The sequence below is a fragment of the Equus asinus genome, chromosome 8 (assembly GCF_041296235.1).
Source record: "Equus asinus isolate D_3611 breed Donkey chromosome 8, EquAss-T2T_v2, whole genome shotgun sequence".
Taxonomy (NCBI): domain Eukaryota; kingdom Metazoa; phylum Chordata; class Mammalia; order Perissodactyla; family Equidae; genus Equus; species Equus asinus.
The window spans coordinates 29978634-30001417 of record NC_091797.1 but is presented as its reverse complement, the minus strand read 5'-3'; the positions used below and the strand labels follow the sequence as shown (position 1 = coordinate 30001417).

General features: G+C 58.9%; 1 protein-coding gene across 8 annotated transcripts in view; it reads right to left on the bottom strand.

The window, feature by feature from the left end:
* Positions 1 to 22784, bottom strand: part of GRM4 (glutamate metabotropic receptor 4) — a 115068-nt gene that overhangs the window by 36406 nt on the left and 55878 nt on the right. The window lies entirely within an intron of this gene.

Below are 22784 nucleotides of genomic sequence, written 5' to 3'. Positions count from 1 at the left end.
CTCCCGGGGCTCTTGTCCCCAGGCCTTCACTCATCAACAGGCCCCTTGGTGAGAGCAGCATGCACGGCTGCTGACTCGGACCACACATCCCGGGCAGTGATGCTGCACAGCTGGCCACCGTGCTCACCCAGGTCTTCCCAGCTTCCTTCCCGGGCTCCCACAGGCCCCTCTCCAGCTCCCACCACAGCCCGGGCCCTGCAGGGTGCCTTGACCCCCGCCCCCCATCTTATTTGTGATCAGATCCCCAGCAGGGAGCTCCAGAAAGCCGGGAAGGCCATTCTAATGTGTAGCTTCAGCTGGAGGGGCCGCAGCAGCTCTGCCTGGGGTTGGGGGGCTTGGGAGCCCTCTTAGTCTCCTTCTCCAGCCCACGGTCTACCTGGCTGAGTCCCGGACGAGGGACAGAGGCCAGATCTCCTGCCTCGTGAGCTCCCTGCCCTGTAAGAGCCTGGCCCCAAGCCTGCAGGCGCATCTGGGAGGCAGAGCCCGTACCTTGCGGGCCCGGCTTCACACCCAGACACCCTGGGAGCACGTTCAACTTCACCCAGCCGGTTCCAGGCCTCAGATGGGTCTCTCCGTGCTGGTGGGGGACAAGTGTCCTTCACATATTTAAATCCCAGTGATCTGGTACAAAAGCATCGTGGACCACCGTTTCTAGCAGCAACCAGGTTTGACGGGTGAGGAAGCTGAGGCTCAGAGAAAAGTGGCTTGCCCAAAGCCACACAGTTCCCTGCCCCACTGGGGAAGAGTGGAGTCTCCAGGGCCCCCGGAGGCAGAGTCAGGGCTTGGTTGATGGAAAAGCATGAGGGACTATTCTTAATGAAGCCAGCCCGTTTATTAAGACTGCCACCCTCCTCTGGGTCCCACTCAGGGGTCTCAGCCCAGCTCCACCACAAGCAGGATCACAGCCAATGCCTCAAACCAGCCGCCTTGGCTGGGCACCCCTAGGCCTCCTAATGGCCTCCCGGCCCAGGCCAGGGCCACCTGAGGCTTCTGCACCTGAGCCCATGTCCCTCTGGAGGTGTCTGAGCTGCAAGGTGCTCAGGGTGTGGAAGGGTGCCCCAAGGCGGTGACACGCAGCTGAGTCTCAGGAGGAGGAGGTGTAAGCAACCAGGTGGCGGGGAGTTCTGGGGAGACCAAGGTACGCCCACTAGAAGGCGGGCTGCCCTGTGCCAGGCGCCTGTCAGGCCTGGGGCCACATGACACACACGCACTTTCACATCCCAGCCCCAGGAAGTTCTCACATCCCTGCCCCCTGGCCCTCTGCCCCCACCCTGACCAGCACCCACCTCCCTTACTTCTTGCCTCTTCCCCAGAGGCCAAGCTCCCCACGCCTCTCCTAAGACACCCAGAGAAGTCCCAAGCACTGGAGAAAAGCAGGTTACCAGGAGCTCATGGGGAAGGGACAGAAGGAGCGAGGATCCTTGGGCAAGACAGGCTCCCCTCCAGGCCCGGGTCACAGAGAGCCAAGGGGACCCAGCCTCCTGCCCACAGTGCACTAAGGCAGCCGGGCGGGCCCTCAGCTCCCAGCTATACCCTCCATATGGTTCCTTTCCATTAGAAAGTGGGCCAATTGCGATGTTTCTCCCTGCATCTGGGGAGACAGATGGACAAGAGGAGGCTAGATGGGGGGTGAGGATGAGCCACCTGGCTCCAAGAAGAGGGGGCCCACGGGGCAGAGGGGAGGGAGGCAGGGGATGGAGTGAATTGTCCTCCATCAGGGAGAAACTCTTAGATTAAGTAGTATTTCTGGGCGATGCTCCCCTGAGAGGTTCCATTGGGCCCGCCTGACACCCCAGGGCACGTCTTGCACGCTCCGTTTCGCTGTGAAGGAAGAATTAGGTGACCATGGCTCTGTCAGGCAGAACATGAGCGAGCCACAGGGTACTTGAGATGAGAGCAGGTCTGAGCAGGATGTGATATGCTAACAACCACAGGGCAGGGGGACAGGAGGGGAGATGGGGGGGTTATGCAGAGCTCAATAATACCAGTGAACGTTGACAGAGCGTCTAATGCGTGTTGAATGTTATTCTGCAAATTTTACATGGATTCACTCATCTGAGGTCAGTATCGTCAGTACAGCTCCAATTTATAGAGGAGGAAACTGAGGCTAAGAGAGGCTAAGGAGCCTGTCAGAGGTCACACAGCCAGTGAGTGGGACTGTGAACCAGGTCTGTGTCCAGAGCCCGTCTCTGGTAGAGAGGGGAGGGCCTAGCGCACTGGGTCTCTGTCAATCCTCTTCTTTGGCAGCACCTCCCACTCCTGAAAAGACCCCAAGTCATATACCAAACCTGCCAGCCCTCCGTCACCATGGGGACCACGGTGGTGACGGTGGGGACCGTGGCTAACACTCCCTGGAACACCCTCTCCCCCAGGGAGGGCACACCTCTCCAAACCCTACTCCTTTCCCCCATGGCCCCTTCACTGGATAAAGTACGAATCCAGTTAAATGACGCTGCTAGTCACGTAACCAAATTCAACCAGAGCAGCATGGAGCCCACTCCCTAACTCTGGCAGGGCCTGGAACCGTCCGCGGCCCCCGGGCTCCAGGGACAGGATCATAAGAAGGGAGGGGGCATGGGGGCATCTATGGTTCCCCTGGGCCCCTGAGGCCCTCCTGGGTCCCCTTTGGCACGCCCCTCACTCCACGCGCCAGCTGCCCAGCCCCCTGGCAAGCACCCAGGCGCCAGGTGCCTGCTTTAAGCCTCGCCACCCGCCAGGCCAGTGCCTCCTCACGCAGGGCCAGGGCGGGAAGCAACGGCTACTTGCCAAGAACATCAACGCAAATGGGCAATAGGGACCACGGAGACCTCCTGGCCCAAGTTGGCCTGGGAGCAAGGAGACTGAGGCCAAAGAGGGCAGCGCTTTGCCCAGGGGCACTCGGCAGCTGGGCCAGAGCCCACCTTGGATGAGGCTCTCGCCCCTGCCCCAGGGCTTTAGAATCCAGCCCAGCCCTCCCACTGCTTCCCACCTGCTGCGTCCCAGCATAAGCAGAGCCACCTGAACAAAAGCCCAAAACCCCGCAGCGAGTGCCAGGGCATCCCCACTTCTCCCTGGGCCCCACCAGCCCGCCCACCTCTCCTAGCTCTCCAACTCCCACCCCTGCCCTCACCCCAGCCCTGCAGTGAGTGCCCAGCCCACCCCAGGCGGCCCGAGCCTGCCCCATCTCCACACCTGCACCGTCCCACCCGTCTGAACTGACTAGTCCTTGCTCCCACCCCTCAAGGCCCCGCCTCTGCTACCAGCCAGCTGGCCACTGTGACACAGCAGCGTCCATTAGAGTGCTCCAGAGACCACGCTGACGTCCAGTGAAGCCGAGTGTGCCCGGCGCCACAGGCCAGCGCAGCCCCTCCTCACCCCTGCCCGGAGAAGCCGCATGTGGCCCAGGAGAAGCGCACAAAGCCCTGCACCGCGGCGCTGACTGAAACAGCAAAACGACAGAAGCAGCCTAAACACGACACGATGGAGGCATGGATAAACCGCGGTGCGTTTGTACGATGCCGTTAAGAGAAAGAAAACAGCTCTCACGGATCAGCAAGACGGAATCCTGAAAACTTAACATTGACTGAGAAAGCAAATTGCAGCATGACTGTCCCACTTCTGTAGAGTTTAAAGACCAGTGCAATAAGGCGTGTGATACATAGGGACACACAGGTATCTGAGCAAAAGCTGCACGAAGGCAGAAGACTTTGTTGTATTCATTAGGTTCTCCCCAGTTCCTAGAACAGTGCCTGGCACACAGCAGGTGCTCAATAAATGCTTGCCAAATGGCTAAACAAGGACAAGAAGGGAACCACCAGCATCAGAGTCACGGTTACTCGAGGGAGGGAAGGAGAGGAGCCCGACTGAGGAGGCCTCCACAGGCGTGGATTCCCAACAACCCACATTCCATTTCTTTAAAAACTAATCAGAAGCAAATAGGACAAAATGTGAATGCTTGGTGAATCTGGACCCCGGAATCCAGGCCAGACAGAACTGCCAGACACGAGCGACAGGGAATGCATCCCGCTCCTCACACACCGGGCCTTACTTCACGCATCTGTGAAATGGGGCCACGCGGCCATGCCCGGCCCAGGGGCGTCCACAGGACACTGGAGGGGAGGTGCGAGGGGAGCCCGTCTGGGGCCGCCCTTCTCCTCCAGCCGTCTGGCTCCTGAAATCCTATCTTCTCGCCCCGACTTGAAAACGAAATGGAGAAAAACTAGTAAAACTTGATATCGGTCTCCTGCTGTATTTTGCGGTCTCTGCGCCCTTTCCATTTGCTGTCTGGTGACCTTCGCCAGTGTTCTCAGGGTCCGGCCGATGGATATGCGTCAGTGTCTGCCTCCAACTGCACCCCTCACAGGCAGGGCTGGGTCTGCATGTTCATTCATTCATTCATTCAAGTGTCCTGCTCGGTTCCTGGCATAATCAGTCCTTAAAGAAATAATAACAAGTGGGACCCCTTCCTTGGGAGCTCAGAGTCTAGCTGGGAAAGCAAGACCAAAAGAGAGAGCGATTGGCTGGAGGAGAAGCACAGGGGACAGCACTCCTGGCCAGCGGGAGCACACCAGGGACAGAGGAATATGCCCCGAGTGCCAGCCCACTGTGCGCTTCCCCAGACAACACACAGTGGACAACAGCCCTGCCCCATCTACCACCACCTTCCCTTCCCTGGGCCAACAGACATTTACTGCCCACCCAGGATGTGCCTGGCACGGTTCAGATGCTGGGATGCAGCCGTGAGCACAGAGCCCACCCTGATGCAGCTCCCGTCACAGGGCAGGAGGGAGGGAGAGCATCTGGGAGTCAGGGCAGAGGAGGAAGCAAGCAGGGTGACATGAAGGAGGGAGGCCAGGGGCTGCACCCTCTCTCCAGTGGGTTTCGTCCGAGGACAGGAGGCGCAGGCCTGGCCCCGCAGCTGAAGGCAGATTTGGGCTCTGCCCTGACTTCTCTCTAGGGGCTGCAGCCTTGCCTAAGAGCCAGGAACTAGAAACACTTAGGACTTCCCACCCTCCAGTGAGGGCGCATTGCTGAAATGACCTCGTTTCTCTGTCCTCCACTGCCTGGGAGGGTGTGCGCCTGGCTCCCCCCATCAGCGCAGAGGCTCCAGGGAGCTTGTTTGAGGGCTGGCACACAGAAACCTGCAGGCACTAAGGGACAGCAGGGGGAGTCGGTCAGCTCAGTCTCCACTGGAGGAGTCTCCCTGATGCGCCCAGGGACCTGCGTTTACACAGCATGATCAGTGCCCCTGTGCTCAGCTTCCTCCTCCTCCCAGTACCTCCCCGGTCCCCACCGGCAGGCTGTCCCCACTCCACTGTCTAAACAAGTCCTCCCCACCATGCTGCGAGGCCAGCCCCTCCAGGAAGTCCCCAGATGCCTTCATGGCACCCGCACGTGTAGCTGTGCCCTCCCTGGTGGCCCAGTTAGGCAGAAGCCCACCTCCATGTAGGGGGCAGTCGGGGGACCTGGGCCCTCTTGTTCCTGCCCTGAGCTCCCAGCCACATCCTCCAGACTTGGGCATCCCTCTCACCTCCTTCCTTCATTCTCTCACTCACCAAGAGACCTATTCTTGCCAGGCCCTGAGGCACGGTTTGGGCCCCAACCCGGACAGGGGCCAGCCCACAGGCAGTGCGGCAGGTGGAGAACGGCCCAGACCCTCTGGGCCAGGTGACCAGGATAGGGCACCACATCCACGGCTCCAGGGGACTCCATGCCACGCCCTGTAGCTCCAGCGCCTGGACCTGGGCTCACACTCCACATCCCAGGCTGCTCATTCTGCCCAACCAGCACCCAGAACCCTGGGCTCCAGACCCGGGAGGAGAAGAATCCTCCTCCAGAGTTTCCAGCAATTTCCCTGCAGCCAAGCAGTGCAGGGGGCACAGCCAGGCCCGGGCTCACAGTCCAAGCAGCAGCGACAGGTTCCAGGAGGCCCGCAGACATGGGCACCCCCTTTCTCTTTCCTTTTTTTCTCTGGCCTTTTAAATTTAAAAAGGGAGAAAAACAATGAAAAGACAAATTTTAGGAAATCGAGTGGAAAAATCTACATTACAGCAAAATGCGAAGGCAGCAAATTGCAACATAGAGAGAAATGAGGGAGTTATACAACCAAGGGGGGGGTCCCCCAGGCTCCCCTAGGTTCCTGGGAGAGAAGGAGGTGGGGGGAAGGCATGAGGGAGGCTGGAAGTCACCCTGGACCGTATGGCCTGTCATACACATGCACGCACACACACAGGCCTTCTCTCTTTTCCTCCCACTCCAGAAGCCAGGCCCTCCCCCTAAATCTGCTTGGGAAAGGGAGCTACTCAGATGGGTGGGTGCTAATAAGGCGCTACCTTGTTTCCAACTGGGAAGGAAGCCCCTGCCTGAATAAATGGAGCTGTCTTGGTGGATTCTGGCAGCAGAGCCACAGTTAGAAGTGTTTTGAGGTCCAGAAGATGCCCAGGCCCTAAGCGATGCCCCCCAACCTGCGGCTGTTCCAGCGTGAGCAGGGCTGGGGGGACAGTAATGGGGGACCCTGATTCCAGCCAGCTCTGGCTCCAGCTGGGCCTGGGGCTCCTCAGGGACCTCGAGGCCTCTCTAGGGCGTGGCTCGGGCCTGGTCCATGGCCCCCAACCCCTTCTGGCTCCTGCTCCCAGCTCTGCTCCCCACACTGCAGCCTCTTTCTAAATCACAAATCCATCCGACACATGGCTCCCTGCCTACGACCCTCAGTGACTCCCCTTGTACGTGTGTGTGTGACACTTGAGACCTACATCTTCTCCTCAAGTCTGCCACATCCAGCTCACTCAGTCTCTACCAGGATCCGCCATCCAACCACATCTGCTTCCCAAACAGGCCTGTGCAGAGGAGGCTTCCTGGGTCAGGAGTGCCCCGACCTGGGGCCGGTGAGTGACCCCCTGCAGCCCTTCCCTCGCTGGGCCTCAGTTATCTCCTTGGCATCTGTCTCTGCATGGGGCTTACGGGGCCTGGCACGCATCCTGTACCTGTTCGGGTCAGGCGGTGATCCACGTGTGCTGGGTGAATGAGCCCCTGAGCGCCCAACCGACAGGAACGGAAGGGGCAGCATGGCAGGAGCCGCTGGCACGGGTGTGGGGGCAGAGGCTCCATAGGAATCCAGGGTGGGCACCTGCTCAAACCCTCCCACCTCCTTGGGGAGGCTCCCTGACCCCTACAGTCCACTGTGACCTCCCCCCTGAGCCACGACCTGGTCACACCGAGTGCCAGACGTCTGTGTGCACAGGCACTTGGCACCCATTTGCCCCTGGCACCCACTCAGTGCCGGGCTCTGGGCCACAAAGACAATCCACGCATGGTGTCTGTCCTCACAGGACTGGCCAGGGCTGCACGCTCACTGGCGTGCTGGGCGTCTCCCAGTCCTGCCTTCTGCTAGGGTTTTACCTCCCCTCGATGCAAATTCCCTCCTGTGAGCACTCAGGAAATGCACACACAAAGGAAGGGCAAGGGAAGAAAGGTGGAAGACAGCTGTGCAATGGGAGGGGCCCCCAAGGCCCAGGGCCGAAGATAGCTGGGCCAGCGGAGAAGGGCATGAGGTCGTACACTCTCCTCCGTGCTGCAGCCGAGGGCACTCTGGCCGGCGGGGGGCGGTGGGCCCACTGGTGAGAGGTGTGGCTGGAGCCAGGAAGACCCAGGTACTAAGGGACAATGCAAGGGGGGCAGTCACCCTGGTTTCCTGCCAGGAGGTGTCTCCCTGACGCACCCCATCAAAGGTTTATGCAAAGCAGGAATATCACACCTGTGGTCACCTTCCCCTCCCCTCCAGCCTGTGGCAGAGGAGAGGATGCTGGCTCCACTGCTTCCTGGCTGTGTGACTTTGGACAAGTTATTTAGTCTCTCTGAGCAGCACCCTTCCCATCTGTAAAACGGGGAACGACTTAAAGAAACTCCACCTGGTGGAGTTGGAGTGAGGGCCAAATGTGATGGTGTTTGTGAGGGCCTGGGTCTGCCTCCCGGAGCCAACGCCCCTAGGGAGTGGGCCAGGCCTGTGGGGCGGGGGGGGGGGGGGGGGGGGGTGGCTGCTGAGGAAGGAGGGCAGGAGCTGGGAGGACAGGACCACATCACTCAGCTCCAGTCAGGACTCTGGGCTGGGGGGTCTGCTCTGGGGACTAGGGACACTAACCTGGGAACTGTCCCTGGTGATCAGGTGCTGGCCAGACCGGGGACCTTAGCCTGGAGGCAGAACGCACATCCTTTCTTTCCTGCACACCCTCAGCGCCCGCCCCCACACTTCCAGCCCTGAACACACACACACACACACACATCCATGGTGACACACGCCCTCACAAAATCACATACCACACACCACCACGGCCTCATACAGTCTCACGGTCACAAACCCTCATGCAGAGACACACAGACCCACCCAACACCCACAGCCCCACCCCATCACAGGCGTGAACCTGGCAACAACCTCATACATAAGGACACACACACAGCCACACACAGGCACCGACACACCGTCACACCTCACACAATCCCACAGCTGCAGCCACACAAGCTCAGGCAGCAACTGCACGGCCTCACACAGCCACATTCCACCACACCCGACCTCCCACGGTCACATCCTACACATAGTCACAGAGCCACAAACCCGTACACACAAGTCATGGAAAGCCCCGCTTGTCATATGTGCACGCAACTCTAACTTCAGACAACTGCCCGGGGGCACACACACATGTATCCCCCTACACAGCCACACACACACACACACACACACACAGCCACACACGCCACACAGCCTCATATGATAACCCTGCCCGACCACACCCACCCATATGCCATCAAGCACAACTACCAGCAGCCCTACAGTGAGCCGTCACCACGCGCCCCTCACACAGCCCCACGTCTCACAGATCCACACCTGTGCGCAAGGCACCCCCCGCCCAGGCCCATCCTCCTCTGAACGTAGAAAGGCCTCCTTCCTGAATCTCCCCGATTTACCTGAAATCCCTTCACATGAAGGCACCATGAGGTCCCCCTGCAGGCAAGCCACCAGCACCTCCCAGGTCACCCGCACCTCCCAGGAGCCAGGCCAGCCTGGGCCACACCTGAGCACTGGTCCAGAGGTGGGCCTGGCTGGGAGTGCTGATGTGGGATGGGCTAGTGACTGGGTGGAGAGGTCCAGCACCTTCTCTCATCCAACAACTACTTATGGAGCAGCCTCAGGGGCCCCAAGGAGGTGAAGTCCTGTCTTTCCTCTGAAACCCTCTCCCTCTGCCACCAGGCCCTCCACTCACGCCCAGCCCTGGCCCTTTGGGGAACTGGGCCAGATCTGCGGGTGCAGGGGGCACAGCCTCAGAGAGCTGGCCTGCCTGACTCAGGAGGCTGAGTCTGGGCACAGGCGGGGCCCATGTCCCCTGTCAATCACCTACTTGCTCCAGATCAAAGCCAAGTCGCCCAGCATCTCTGAACCTCCGAACCTCCGAACCTCCATTCCCACATCTGAACGGGGATGGCCTTACCCCACCTCCCAGACACTGCAGAGTTGGTGTGAGGATTAAATGGATCACCTGTGACAGGCCCAGGCCCTGGGGGCATATTTTGGGGAGCAGGACGATGCAGGGTTTGGGGGACCAGTCAAGGCAGCTGTGGGGCTCGGGGCCTCTGAGCTGGGGCTGTTGTCCCCTCCCCAGGAGGCTGCCGGGCAGTGCAGTGGTGTTCAGAGCTGCATTATTCATGGCACTCAGCTCTGAGCAGAGGGAAATTGCTGAGTGATCGACCTAATATCTTAACACAAACCCATTTAGGCAAAACACCTTTGAAGTGAGAAAGGCGGAAAAAAAATAGAAAAGGAAGGGAAGGTGTTTGGAGGCAGGTGGTGTCCAGACGGGACTGAGGGGGACAGGCACAGAGCGATGGCTGGTTCCTGGCTGCCCCCACCCCAGGGAGACCCCTGCCCAGCCCAGTCCCCCATTCTCAGCCTTCCCCTATTCTCAGTGGCCATGGCTGGCGTTCTTCGACCAAGGGAGTCCCACCCGGTTCTAAGGTTTGGTTCAGAGAAGGGGATTCTGCCCGAGGCTCTCAGAGCAAATCAGAGGACAGCGGACAGCGGGACCCAGGACTGCTGCGAGTTAGTTCAGAGTCCTCTGCCGGGAGCCACTTACAGAACAAGACCCCAGCCCTCCACCCCATCTGCCCCCAGCTCCAGTGACACACCTGGGCGGTGAGGTCACACAGCAGCTCTTTGGCCCCCTCCTCAGCCTCACAACCCAACCTCTCCAGAGCAGGACCACTCTCTCCAACTCAGCTCAGGCCTTCCCACCCTTGAGCCTTTGCTGGTCCCTCTGCCAGAAATACCCTTCCTGCTTCTCCACCTGCCCAACCCACCCAGCCCAGGGGCCCACCTTCTCCTCCTCTTCCCCAAGATCCTCCCCTAAGGCAGAACTCATCACCGTCCACTTAGGCTCCCATCTCACCCCTCTCTGTGGGCACTCACCATCATCTGCCCATGCTGTGGTCAGTTTTAAAACTCTCATGCTTCAGGGCATGAGGGCAGGAGCCAGGTTCCTGAGTTCATATCCCAGCTCTGCCACTTCTTAGCTGTGTGACTTTAGACAAGTTACTTAACCTCTCTGGGCCTCACCGCCTCAGAGTGTGAAGAATAAGTGCGTTAATACACATAAGGTGCTTAGAACAGTGCCTGGTGCGTAAGTACTCAATAAATGTTTGCTACTACTATAATATTATTGTCAGTTTCCTCCATCAGCCTATAAGCCCCTTCAAGGGGAGACCGGGTCTTTCTCATTCCTAACTCCCCAGTTTCCAGCAGAGTGCCAAGCAACATTGGTGAACTGAGCCCAATTTCCAGCAATGTTGTCTGCCTGGCCTCTTCGCCCCAGGCCCCCTGCAAAGAGGAGCCAGTACTGGGCTGGTGGTGGAGACCCCCATGTGGGGCAGAGGCATGGAGAAGATGACCTCTGGCCACCCCTAGCAGGAAGCGAGGCTCAGTTGAGCAGCGAGGGGCCGGGGTTAGGGGCCGACAGCTGGGTCTTGGTTTGGCCCAAGAGGGGCAGACAGCTGCAGGCCGGGATGAAATATTTAGGAGCCCACATCCCAGGAAGTGGAAACTGACAAGCAAAATGAAATGTTGAGATGTAATTACCCAGGTAGACCAAGCATGTCTCCCGCCAGCGGCGGGCTCAGCGCCCCCCACCTGCCACAAGCAGGCGTCGGGTAATGAAGTCCTCCTGGACCGTCCCCGCACCAGCCCTCGCCCCCTCCTCCTCCAGCCAGGGCAGGGGGAGGGGACGGCAAAGAGCTCGGGCTCTGGCTCCTCTAAGCCAACCTTCCTGACGGCAGGACAGGACACGCAGGGAACCGGGGGCATGGGTCCAGCCTGGGCACGGGATGCACTTGGGGCGACCCCTTCACCCCACCAGGCCTCAGCTTTCTCAGCCAGAAAATGGGGCTGCTGCCCCACGCCAGGGAGGGAGGACCCAGACAGTGGATATGAGTGTGCCCCATAAATTGGCCTTGGTGGCAGACAGTGGTGAGGGCGGTGGCCTCCCACAGCGAGGACAGCAGCAAACACCAACCTGATCCAGCGTGCCTCATACGAGAGGCTTTCCTGAGGCGCTGGGCTGCCTGGCACTTGGGTCAGTAGGAGCTGATGGACGAAGGTCAGAGGTTGAGGCCCAGATATGAGTCCTGAGCTGGAGGAGTGCTCACCTCACCCCAAAAAGCACGGCCCCAGGCTCTCCCAGCACTATTGGGGAAAGGCTTGGGGCCCCACAGCCTGGAGGCCTGCCTGGCCAGACCTGAGAGTAGAGAGTAGACAGGGACCAGGGAGGAAGGGAAAAGGGCCCCAGGCCTGGATCCTGGGAGCAGCCCCGAGCCCGCCTGAGGAGGGCGTCCAGGAGGAGGTGGGTAAGGGGTGCCCAGCAGACCTCTGTCCTTCCTATACTCCAGAGCTGGGGAAGGGGCGGCTACCGTCTGCTGGTTTCTCTCAACAGGCATTCGGGGTGCGACACGTGTGCACAGTGTGGAACCGCCCCATGGTGCAGTACAAGGGATATCCTGGGAACGTGGGCACTAAATGTCAGCAGGGACCCATGTCATTGTGATGTTTACACTGACATTTAAATGCCCCCAGGTGGGACTGCCCAGAGCTGAGAGCTCCTTTCTGATCTGAACCAGAGCCCAGAGAGGGGCCATGATCTGCACAAGGCAGTCCAGGACGCGTCACTCACCCACATGCTGCTGCGGCCGCTCTCCAGACTGGCTCTGTGCCTGGGGCAGGTCCAGCCCCACCTGGCAGCGGCCAGCTGACCCCTCGGGCCCTAACCCATGATGCACCCCGACTCCTGTCTACACCATCTCACCAGACCGGAGCCCCACGCCTGCACACAAACCTCAGCCTGCCCAGCCTGGCCCCCCAACTCGCCACCAAAACTCCAGTCCTACCCCATCACTCCCCTCCCTCGCACCTTCAGTGGAAGGGAACTCACCTCCTTCAGGGCAAAGTCCAAACTCCTCAGCCCAGTCCTGAGGCCCTGCAGCCTCATCTCCCACTGCTCACACCTCCAACAGCACCTGCGGTCTCCAACACACACCAGGGTGTTCCCAGCTCTGAGCCTCTGCCGAGACTCTTCCCTCTGCCTTTATGCAACTCCTCTTCCTAGACTCCTTCAAGTCACCTCCCGTCCGTCCTTGAGGATTCAGCTCAGGCCCCCTCCTCCAGGAAGCCTTTGTGGGTGACCCCCGGCTCCTTCTCCCCTGGGTGCCCACAACAATCCCAACGTCTCCATTGCTGCACTGAGCACAGTGAATGGAAATTATTGGACTAGATGTGTCTGTGCCCACCAGCCTCTGACCTCCAGGGAGATGGCTGCTGCCGGCCCCACTGCTGGACACAGAGCATGCATTGATTCAGCAACAACTGACAAAGCACCCTCCAGTGCCAGGTGCGGTCCTAGACACAGTGAGGACGGTCAAGAATAGGACAGACAAGAATCCTGCCCTCGAGGAGCTGACATCCACCTAGAAAGTAGATGACAGATGCTGAGGAATGAAAGCATTAACGAACATATGAAGGAATGAACAGACTAAGTAATTAATGAAGAGCTGGCCTATCGTCCAGATCGTCTCTTGGCCCCGTCTCCAGCTCCTGTCCCTCCGCCTTCCTCCTCCTGATTTCCCCCAGTCACTCTGGTGCCCCATCCTTTGTCTCCTCCTTCTTTCTCTCTCTAACACACACGCACGCTGCTCCCCATTACTCCATGGCCCCTCACGTTCATGCAGCACTCCTTGGTTGAATAATTTTTGCACGTGTTCTCTCATTAGCTCCTCCCAAGTAGATATTATGACCATTGTACAGATAAGGAAACTGAGCCCCACAAGTGAGAACCGAGTCCCAGCGCCTCCACCTCCCTTTTCCCCAGCCCCTCCTCTCTGCCTTTCTCTCCCTCTGTCCCACCTTCTGGGATGGACTGGCAAGTTGCCTCCTCTCTCTGAGCCTGTTTCCTTATCTGTAAAATGGGGCAGGCCGGCCCCGGGAGACGGTACATGGGACCCGTGCTTCCCCCTCCCCCCCCTGCAGTCCCCACTGCGCCCCTCCTCCAGTTTCATTCTCCTCCCTCCCTCCTCTCTTCTCTTGTTTGTCACTGTGTCCTCCTTCCCCCCCATCCCAAGGCCTCCCTGGGGCCCCAAAATGCCTGCAAGATGGTCATTAGCTTTCCTTCTGGCTCATTAAAAATGAGAATTTGCATAGAATATCCATATGATCATTCTGTCTACAGCAAAATGGGGCACGGATATGATGCACCATGCAAGTTGAGAGAAAAGGAGGATGGTCACAATGGGAGCGGGGAGAACCCCCACCAGGAAAGGTCCAAGTGCTCACCCTTGGGGTCTGAGGCCTCAGAGGCAGCCCCTCACCCCCTCCAGACCTTTCTCGGCCTTTCTGATGGCTAATTCATCTGTTTTTGTCATTCTTACAACAACCAGCAAAGTAGGGACTACCATTATCCCCATTTTACAGATTGAGAAACTGAGAGCCAAACAGGAACAGGGGCTTGTCCAAAGACACACAGTAAGTCCATGGCAGTCCCAGGGGGCAGCCCTCTCTGCCATGGGCTGGCCCACCCCGCTCATGGTGGCCTACTGCTCTCTCAGGAATGCCGCCCCTCACTCTCAGAAGGAAGGCAGCATGAAGGACCAAACTCAGTCAGCAGCTCCACTACCCAGGATGCCCTCCTGTTCCCCCAGGATGATCCACCTGTTCTTCAAGGCTCTCCTTCCATCGCCCCTCCTCCAGGAAGCTCCCCTCCCCCTTCGCGCCCTGGCCTCCCCCTCCCAGCAACAACAGTTCAGCCAGACGCACGGATTTTTGGAGACAACTGCTTCCAAACCTCTCATCTCAGCTATATAATTGCATTCAGACCTGCCTCATCCCGAAAAGGATTCGCAGCCGTGCCCAGAAATAAACATATTTGGCTCTAAAAGAAATTGATAACAAAATCGAGGGGAAAGGACCTGCACTTGACAGAGGAGGCTTCGCTCAGCGTCCACAGACTGGCCGAGAGCTGGCCGGCTGTTTGTCGGAGCCCAGACGCTTCCCGGACTCCCGGCCTTAGGGCCGGGGCCGCTCTCCCTGGTGCTGAAGCCAGGCGTGCCTGGGTCGCGCCCCTGCCCTCCACACAGGCAACCCGGGAGCCAGTCCTGCGGGCTCCAGCTTCAAAATACACTCCAAATCTGTCCCTTCTCACCACCCCACCCCGTGGTCCAAGCATGGATGACGGTGGGCCTCCTCACCGGCCTTCCTGCCTCAGCCGCACAGTCTATTCCACAACAGCCAGAGGAACATTGCCCAAGTCAGCTCACGTTCCTACTCTGCTCACAACCCTCCAATGGCTCCCATCTCACTCAGAGCAAAGGCCAAAGTCCTCACCGTGGCCCACAAGACCCACGTGCTCTGTCCCGCCTCTTCTGCTTCTCTCCCTCTGGCTCATTCTGCTCCCATTTCTTGGCTATGCCCCAAATGCCAGGTAGCCTCCCAGCTGGGGGTCTTTGCCCTGTCTGGCTCGTCTGCCTGGGGCACTCTCCCCGCAGATGTCCACATGGCTCACTCCCTCACTGCATTCGGGGCTGTGCCCGAATGTCCTCTCTGCAGACGGGCCTTTGCTAACCCCTTGTATGCAACAGTCTCCTCTACCTGCCCTCTTCTGTCCACATACACTGCTTTATGCTTCTTCATAATGATGCCCATCAGCTCCCATCAGAAATTCCAGTATATAGTGACGTATTTACTTGTCGACTGTAAACTGCGTCTGGCCTTCTCCCCAAATGTGAACCCACAAGGCCAGAGATCTTTATCCGTTTAGTCCACCGCTGTATCCCCAGGGTTCTGGGTCAATGCCTGGCACACAGTAGGTGCTCAATAAATATTTATTCAGCAAATGAATGAATTACTGTGCAGAGGCAAGAGATGAAAGGGCTGAAGAGCAAAAGGAAGAAATGACACCCCCGCCCCCCACTCCACACCGGCCACATCCCCACGGAGCAGGCTCTGTGTGGCTTGGAGGCCTGGACTCTGTCCTCTGAACCCCGGAAAACCCCAGGAGCATGAGGAGAGCCAGCACTGAAGGAGAGACCGCTAGAGGACGCATCCCTCTCCACTCCAGGGCCTGTTACGCTCACTTTTAGGCAGGGCCCCTCCCAGGCTCATACACGGCCACACAGGACGCGGCGACTCCTGTCACACGCACTCACACACACACTCCCCATCACAGGAGCTGCTCCACCTCGTCCTTTCCTGGCTGAGAGAACCTCTGGCCTCTGTGGGGGGCGTGTCCCCCTAGGTTCATCCATCTGAGTGACCCACCAGCGCGTCCCTGAAGAAGGCCATGAAAGGAATCAAATCCCTCATTAAAGGAGGGCTCCCCTTCCTTCCCTCGAGCTCCAGCACAGGGCACGTACACGAGTGCAAACCCCAGCTCTGCCACCGACCAGCTGGGAGGGCCTGGGCAAGGCCTCGGGCAGCCTGGGCCACTGTCACCTCCCCTGTAAAATGGGGACAATTCTCAAGACGGCCATGCAGGGGCCGAGGCTGGGGCCAGGGCCTGGCAGCTTCTGTGAGGACCGTTAATGAGACGTTCCTAGAAATACGTATATTAAAACAAAAGGGGGTTCAGGGCTCTTCACAAAGGGCAGGCCAGGCTGCTGAGGGACTGATGCAGGAGGCAGAGCCTGGGAAGAGGGCGGGGTGGGTGGACACAAGGGGAAGACGGCTGCGGGCATCCCTCGGTGTGTCCATGTCATGAGCCCATAGAAGAAGGCACACAGCTTCTTCCTGGTCTCACAAGGAAGAACTGCAGGCTCAGAGAGGGGAAGGGACTTGCTGAGGTCACACAGGAGTAGGGGATGGGGCTGAGACAGGGATCCCACCCAGGACACTCAGCACCCCGTACCAGCCTGAAGCAGGGAACCTCGGGGTAGGGAGGGAGGAGAATGGGGAGCCCACAGGGTCCTTCCAGAGCTGCAAACAATAAGGGGGATGGGCTTGCTTTAGCTACATCTCCAAGGAGCTCAGAGCAGGGGACTTGGGTGCTGGGACCCGCCTCAGATAGGAAAACAGCCTGAAATCCAGCAGTCAGCAGAGGGTGAAGAGGGTTCCTGGAGGCCAAGGCCACAGCTGGAGGGGGAAGGGCGGGAAGGTCAATGCCTTCACTTCACCGCTGGTTCCTTAATGAAGGGAGGAAATGGGGAGGGATCCCCGTCCGTCCACGGGAGCCTGGGAGGAGAAAACCCAATGTGTGCCCAGAGAAGAGGCTCAGGAGTGGGAGAAGAAAGAAACTCGGGCAAGAAAGAGAACTTGAAGAAAATGGGGTTCAAACCAGGTTTAGAGATTCATCTGTCAAAAGGATCAGAGTCCAGAAACCCAAGAGGCCGAAAGGGCTGAGGAAGCAGGTTGCTGTGGACGTGGCTGCCCTGTGGGCTCAGGTCTGGGCCCAAGAGCAACAGACACACCGGAAGCCAGAGGCCAACCCCGTGGTACCTGGACCGCATGTGACAAGACAGATAGAAAACCCAAGAGAGGTGGGTAAGGGATGTGAGGACCCACGTCATGTCATGAGGGGCCTCAGAGGTCCCCTGACCCATCACTTTCACATTGGTGATGAGGCTGAGGCTCAGAGAGGGAAAGTGACCAGCTCAGGGTCACACAGCCACCCAGAGACGGAGCCAGGACTAGAACTGGGCCCCAACTTCCCTACTCTGGTTAATGATGATGACAACCGACACCTTTCACAGCTCAGTGCAGGGCCCAGACCGTGCTAAGTGCTCCACCTGTGTTAACTCACTTAATGCACACAGCAACCTACACAGGAGATACTATTAATATGTCCATTTCACAAGGTGGAGCCTGAGGCCCAGAGACCTCAAGTGACTCCTCAAGGTGGCACAGCTCACAGTGGCAGAGCTGGCACACAGGCTCTTAACCACTCCACTCTACTGTGTCATCCAGAGGACAGGATTCAAAAGGCCGAAGCCACAAAGGGGCTGCAACCAGCAGAGGGAAATTTTTTTAAACGCCAAAGAAATCTTCAAACATGTTCCCCAAAGGAGGCCGGTGAAAGGAAATGCTGCTTCCTGTCCAGGAGGGAAGGGATGCAAATTCAGGGCAAAAAGGGCTTGGAGTCTAATGTCTTCCTCCTGTCATTCCGTCAAGCTCAGAGGTGAACTCGGATGGGAGCGTGTCCCTGTCTTGATAGGCCGGGGCGAACACATCAGAGACGAGACAGAGAGAGCAAGAGCGGCCCGATGACACCCAACCCAGGGGACTCACAAAACCAAGAGATGTCAGCGCCCCGCCACAGCCCAGAGTGGCAGAGAAATCAGAGTGGACAAGTGAAGTCCCTGAGGCGGGCCAGGCCAGCGCGGGGTTCATCTTCATAGCGGGACAGAGATTGACCTGGCAATCTCCGAGCAGTCACATTATTGCCAACACCTTGCCAATCTCTTAGTGCCTGCCTGGAGACCCAGCTGGCACATGGTGGGCCTCATAGCTCAGTGGGGAGCGCCCACGCCAGGTCCACTTAATTTCCACCCACAGCAGAGTGACGGGTGGCAGATCAGGGAGCAGAAGATGCAATCTCTCTCAAGTTCAAGGTGACCTGGTTGATAAGCTGGAATGGGGGGGACTGGCCAGGAGGTGGGGCCCACGTCCCCTGCGCATCCTTGGAAGATACATGGTCAGCAGGCAGGGCATGGTGGTCCCGAGTGCTGGGTCCCTGGGCTGTGATTCCAGGAGGCAATTGGAGGGAGACCAGAGGTGTCCCCCTGAGAAGATGGTACAAGCCACCCCACGCTCAGATACACCAAGCTAAAGCCAGGACCATCCCCTGCTCCCAGCTCCCCGCCCCCTTGGCCAATTTAAACCACGTTTCATCTGACTGGGGGCGAGGAGGCTGCGTGCTCCAGCTCTGTCCTCATGCAGTTGGCCCCTACCATCCCTGAACCAAAAGACAAGCCCTGCCGTGCCACCATTGGACATCCGCTCCCTTGGGCTTGACGGATGCTTCATTTTCCAGCTCTCCTCTGAGAGAAGCATCCTAAATAAGTAGTTTGCAGTGAATGTCTGATGGTGTTTTCAGAATGAGCCGGAATGGTGGAGAACAAGCCATGACGGTCTTTGCTTCCAAGAAAAACACCTGGAGTCAGGGCCGCGGGCTGTGAGGACACAGGCTGTCGGACGTCAGAGCAGCACCCTGGAGATGAGCTGATGCATGCGCACCTGTTACTGATGGACAAGGAGGCCCCAGAGGCGCAGGGCCGGTTGTCTATTCACTCATTTGTTCATCCTACAAACATCTATTGAGGCTCTGCTATATGCAAGGGAGGGCACGGGGCACAGAGCCGAGTGGGTCTTGTCCCTTCGGAGCCTCAGGGACCCCAGTGTCGAGTGGAAAAGGCAGAGGGAAGGTTCAACAGGCACTGGGGCTTCCCAGGTGGGGAGCCCTGGGGAAGACCACCCCCCACGTGAGCACCTGCCTGCAGGGAGCAGGGCCCTGGCCCTGAGCCCGGAAGAACAGAGAGGCCCCACGGGCCCCGAGCAAGTCGGATGTGGCAGGTGGAGGCGGGGTGCGCTAACACACTCCCTCGGGCACGCGGGCACAACCCAAATGCCAAACATTTGGCCTAAGAGAAACTCTGCTCAGCTCCGTCTCCCATTGGTCCCTGCCCCATGGCCACTAGGACCAGGCCAGGCCCCTCATGGGGGTCCCATCTGCCTTGTTCATTCCCACCTCCTGGCTCTTGCTCATGCTGTTCCCCCACCTGGCATGCCCTTTCCTTCCTCTCCACTTTCCCACATGCCCCTCCTCCAAGCTCTGCCGGCCTGGCCACCATGCTGGGCTGGGCCCCCTACAGCCCTGGAGCATGTCTCTCCGCTTCAACAGAGGCAGCACCGCATCCCTTCACTCATCCTTCAGGCAAACTCTACTGAGCACCTGCTGCGTGCACTCTCCTCCCTGTGCGCCCCGAGCACCCCCCAAGGGAGGGCCCACCACCTGCCTCCTCTCCCCACACGGGGCTGGGGGCCCAGCAGGTGTGAAATGCATCCGTGGAGCCCAGCCCAGCTGGGAGACTTGAGCGGGGGCTGGAAGGCTGAGCCTCTTCGCGCCCCCCACCCTCCCTCCAGGGCAGGCAGCACCTCAGGAGGAGGCATCCGAGGCAGGCGCTGCAGCGAGAAAGGGGAGGCAGCCGGACCCCCACTGCAGCCTGACGCTGCTACAGACAGGCTGAGTCCTCCCATCCCTGCCTCTGCCTCCGGGAAAGGGCTGCTGTCCTCAGTGACTCAGGGGGGGAGCCGGGGGGGACAGCCAGGGAGCTCAGTGGGGGAGGAGGAGGGGTCCCAGGGCAGCCTGGCCCAACCCCGGATACCCATGTTCTGTCAGCCTCAGTTTGCCCTTCTGGAGGCTGGGAGAGCAACCTCTCAGGCCCAAGGGCTGGGAGGAGGGCTAAAGAAGTGAGTAGTCGGGGGCTGGATTTTGTGATCAACCATCCACTACCGGCTTTTTTTTTTTTTTTGAGCATTTATTGAGCAACTACTGTGTGCCAGGAGCTGTGATAGATGCTGGGGATGCAGCAGAAAACAAAACAGGCAAAAAAATCTGCCCTCAAGGACCATAAACAAATAAAAATTTACTTGTCAAGTGCTAGAAAGAACAACAGCAGGGTACAGGGGGTGGAGAATGATGGGCTGGAGAAGGAGCTATTTTAGATTGGGTGGTCCGAGACGCCTCTCTGAAGAAGGGACACCTGGGAGGACAGCTGAATACACTAAGGATGTGGGCCAGATGGATATCCAGGGAAAGAGTTTTCCAGGCAGAGGGTGCAGCCAGTGCAAAGGCCCTGAGGTAGCTTGGGCCTAGAGTGTTAGAGGAGCAGTAAGGAGGCTGGTGTGGCTGGAGCAGAGAGATGGAGAGGCGAATGGAAGGAGATAAGGTCATGGAGGTGACGGGCAGGTAGCAGAAAGGGGAGCAGGCACTCTAAATATCCACCTTTAGGGTTTTTGGATGTTGGGGGTGCCCTGGGGCAAATCTCTCTTCCCTGGTCTCCCAGAAACATGAGCAGTGCCAGTGCCTCCAGGTGGCACAGCTCCTTCCAGCTGGCCAAGCTCTTCCCCCATCCCCCTCCCCAGAGCCTCCAGGAGGCGAGTGTTCCATTTACAGCCAGAGAAGCTGAGCCCAGAGATGTCACATAGCCAGGGGGATGAGGTGGCACCCCAGATTTGTGCCTCCAGCTGCCGGCCCTGCCAGTCGCTGTCCGTGCCACTGCACAGACAGGAACCATCTAAATGCAAGTCTGACGCTCAGCCCTGGGAGCCGGAGCTGGAGGTCAGACCCGCAACAGCTTGACTCAGCAGCGTCTCTGGAATATCAATGGGGACTCAGGGACACAGTGGGGAGATGAGGCCTCAGAAGGTCCCGCTGTGCATGGGACAGGACGTCCTTCAAGAAGCAGGTCTGAGCTCCCATGCTCCTTCCTGCCACACCCAGAGAGGCCACCTTTTCCCCACTCCAGCAGCACAGGCCTGGATGTGCCCAGGGCTGCTGGAATCGCCCACCCAAGAGGACCAGAGCCAAACTCCCTGGGTGACACCATGGAGAGGCCCCTGCCAGGAGCTCCTGCCACAGTCCTTCCTGCCATATGCACCAGAGGTGGGGAGACCGTCTGCTGGATTCAAATTCCACTCCTGGTACTTTCCAGCTGTGTGGTTTCAGGAGAGTTACTCAACCTCTCTGAGCTTCAGTTTTGCAATCTGTATAATGAAGTTGCCTTGAGAGCTAAATGAATTAACATGTATGAAGCACACAAAACAGAATCTGGTCCACGGGAGGGCTCCATAAATGTTACCTACTAGTATCATCCATTCATCCATTCTCCCATCACCCACACAGGAACACTTCCTTGTGACCCGAGGCAGGCCCCTTAACTTCCCTGAGCCGTGCTTTTTATGATCTGTGAAATCGAGCACAAGTTCAGGTAAACTGAGGCTCACCTGGGCCCCATGGATACGGAAAGGCTGTGGGGATATAAAAGTTTATGCTCCAGACCCCAGCCCTGAGAGTGCCCAGGACCACCGTGGGAGGCACCGAGGGCAGGGCCACGTCTGCGCCTCTCCCTCTGAGGTGACTCACCACACTATCTCCGAAGCCCAGGCGGGGCCTGCTCTGCATGCCTAATCCAGCCCGGCTCTGTGCCTCCCCTTCCATCGGGCAGCCTCGGCCTAGCACCTCACACGAGCACACACATGCACACGGGCCTGTCCACGGACACCCCTACTGAGGCAGGCCTGACACTTACACATCCAGAAAGCCACATGCGTGCACCCCTCCCCATACGAACACACGCGTCCTGCCCTGGCACCTTTGGGACTCACCTTGATGCCACCACCTCACCACCAGGCCAGCTGTCCTGTAGGAACCAGGCTGGCCTGGGCTCCTGTGGTCTGGTCCCTAGGGCTGTCCCTGGACACAGCCCTCAGCCTCGGTCAGGGCACAGCAGGGCCCCCTCAGGCCTTCCAGGCCAGGCACCGAGGGGGGGGAGGGGGGGGTTGGGGGGGGGGCCCAGGCAGTCGGACCCCCGATAACAACCGTCCCATGTGCATTCCTGAGTCCCTCATCCAGGGGCCAGGAGCGCATTTCACTCTAACAACAACCAGTCTTTAGCTCATTTCACAGATGAGGAACCAGGAGAGGCTGAGTGACTTGCCCAGGATCACACAGCCAGGAGTGGCCAAGCCAGGGCCCAGGTCTGTCTGCCGGAACCTGCCCATTAACCACGTGCTGCCGCCCGTGTGATGCGAGCCGGTGGAGACAGAGGCGTGGGGCGGAAGGGCCTGGGTCTGACAACCCGGCTCCAAGTCCTGCTCCAACACCTCGCTGTGTGAGCCTGGGCGAGCCACCTCACCCCTCTGAGCCTCAGTTCCCCCATCTGTAAAATGGGGACAAAAGCACCAAGCCCACAGGGTTGTCACCAGGATTTGTGACAGTGCAGGCTTAGAGGGTGCCCGGCATGGGGCAGGGCTCGGTCAAGGGCCACAGGACTGCCCAGGGCCTAAGCCACAGGACTGAGTAAATGGGGTGAGGGGGTCGGCATTGATGGGGGCTGGGACATTCGGTGCCAGGGCTTCCTCTAAGCCCTATGCCAATGGTCAGTGCTGGGAACTACCCGGGAGCTTCCCACCTGGAGGACAGAGCTGGGTTCCAGTCCCGGAGCCTCAACATTCCGGCTGTGTGGCCTTGGGAAAGTGGCCTACCTTCTCTGGCCTCAGTTTCCTCCTCTAT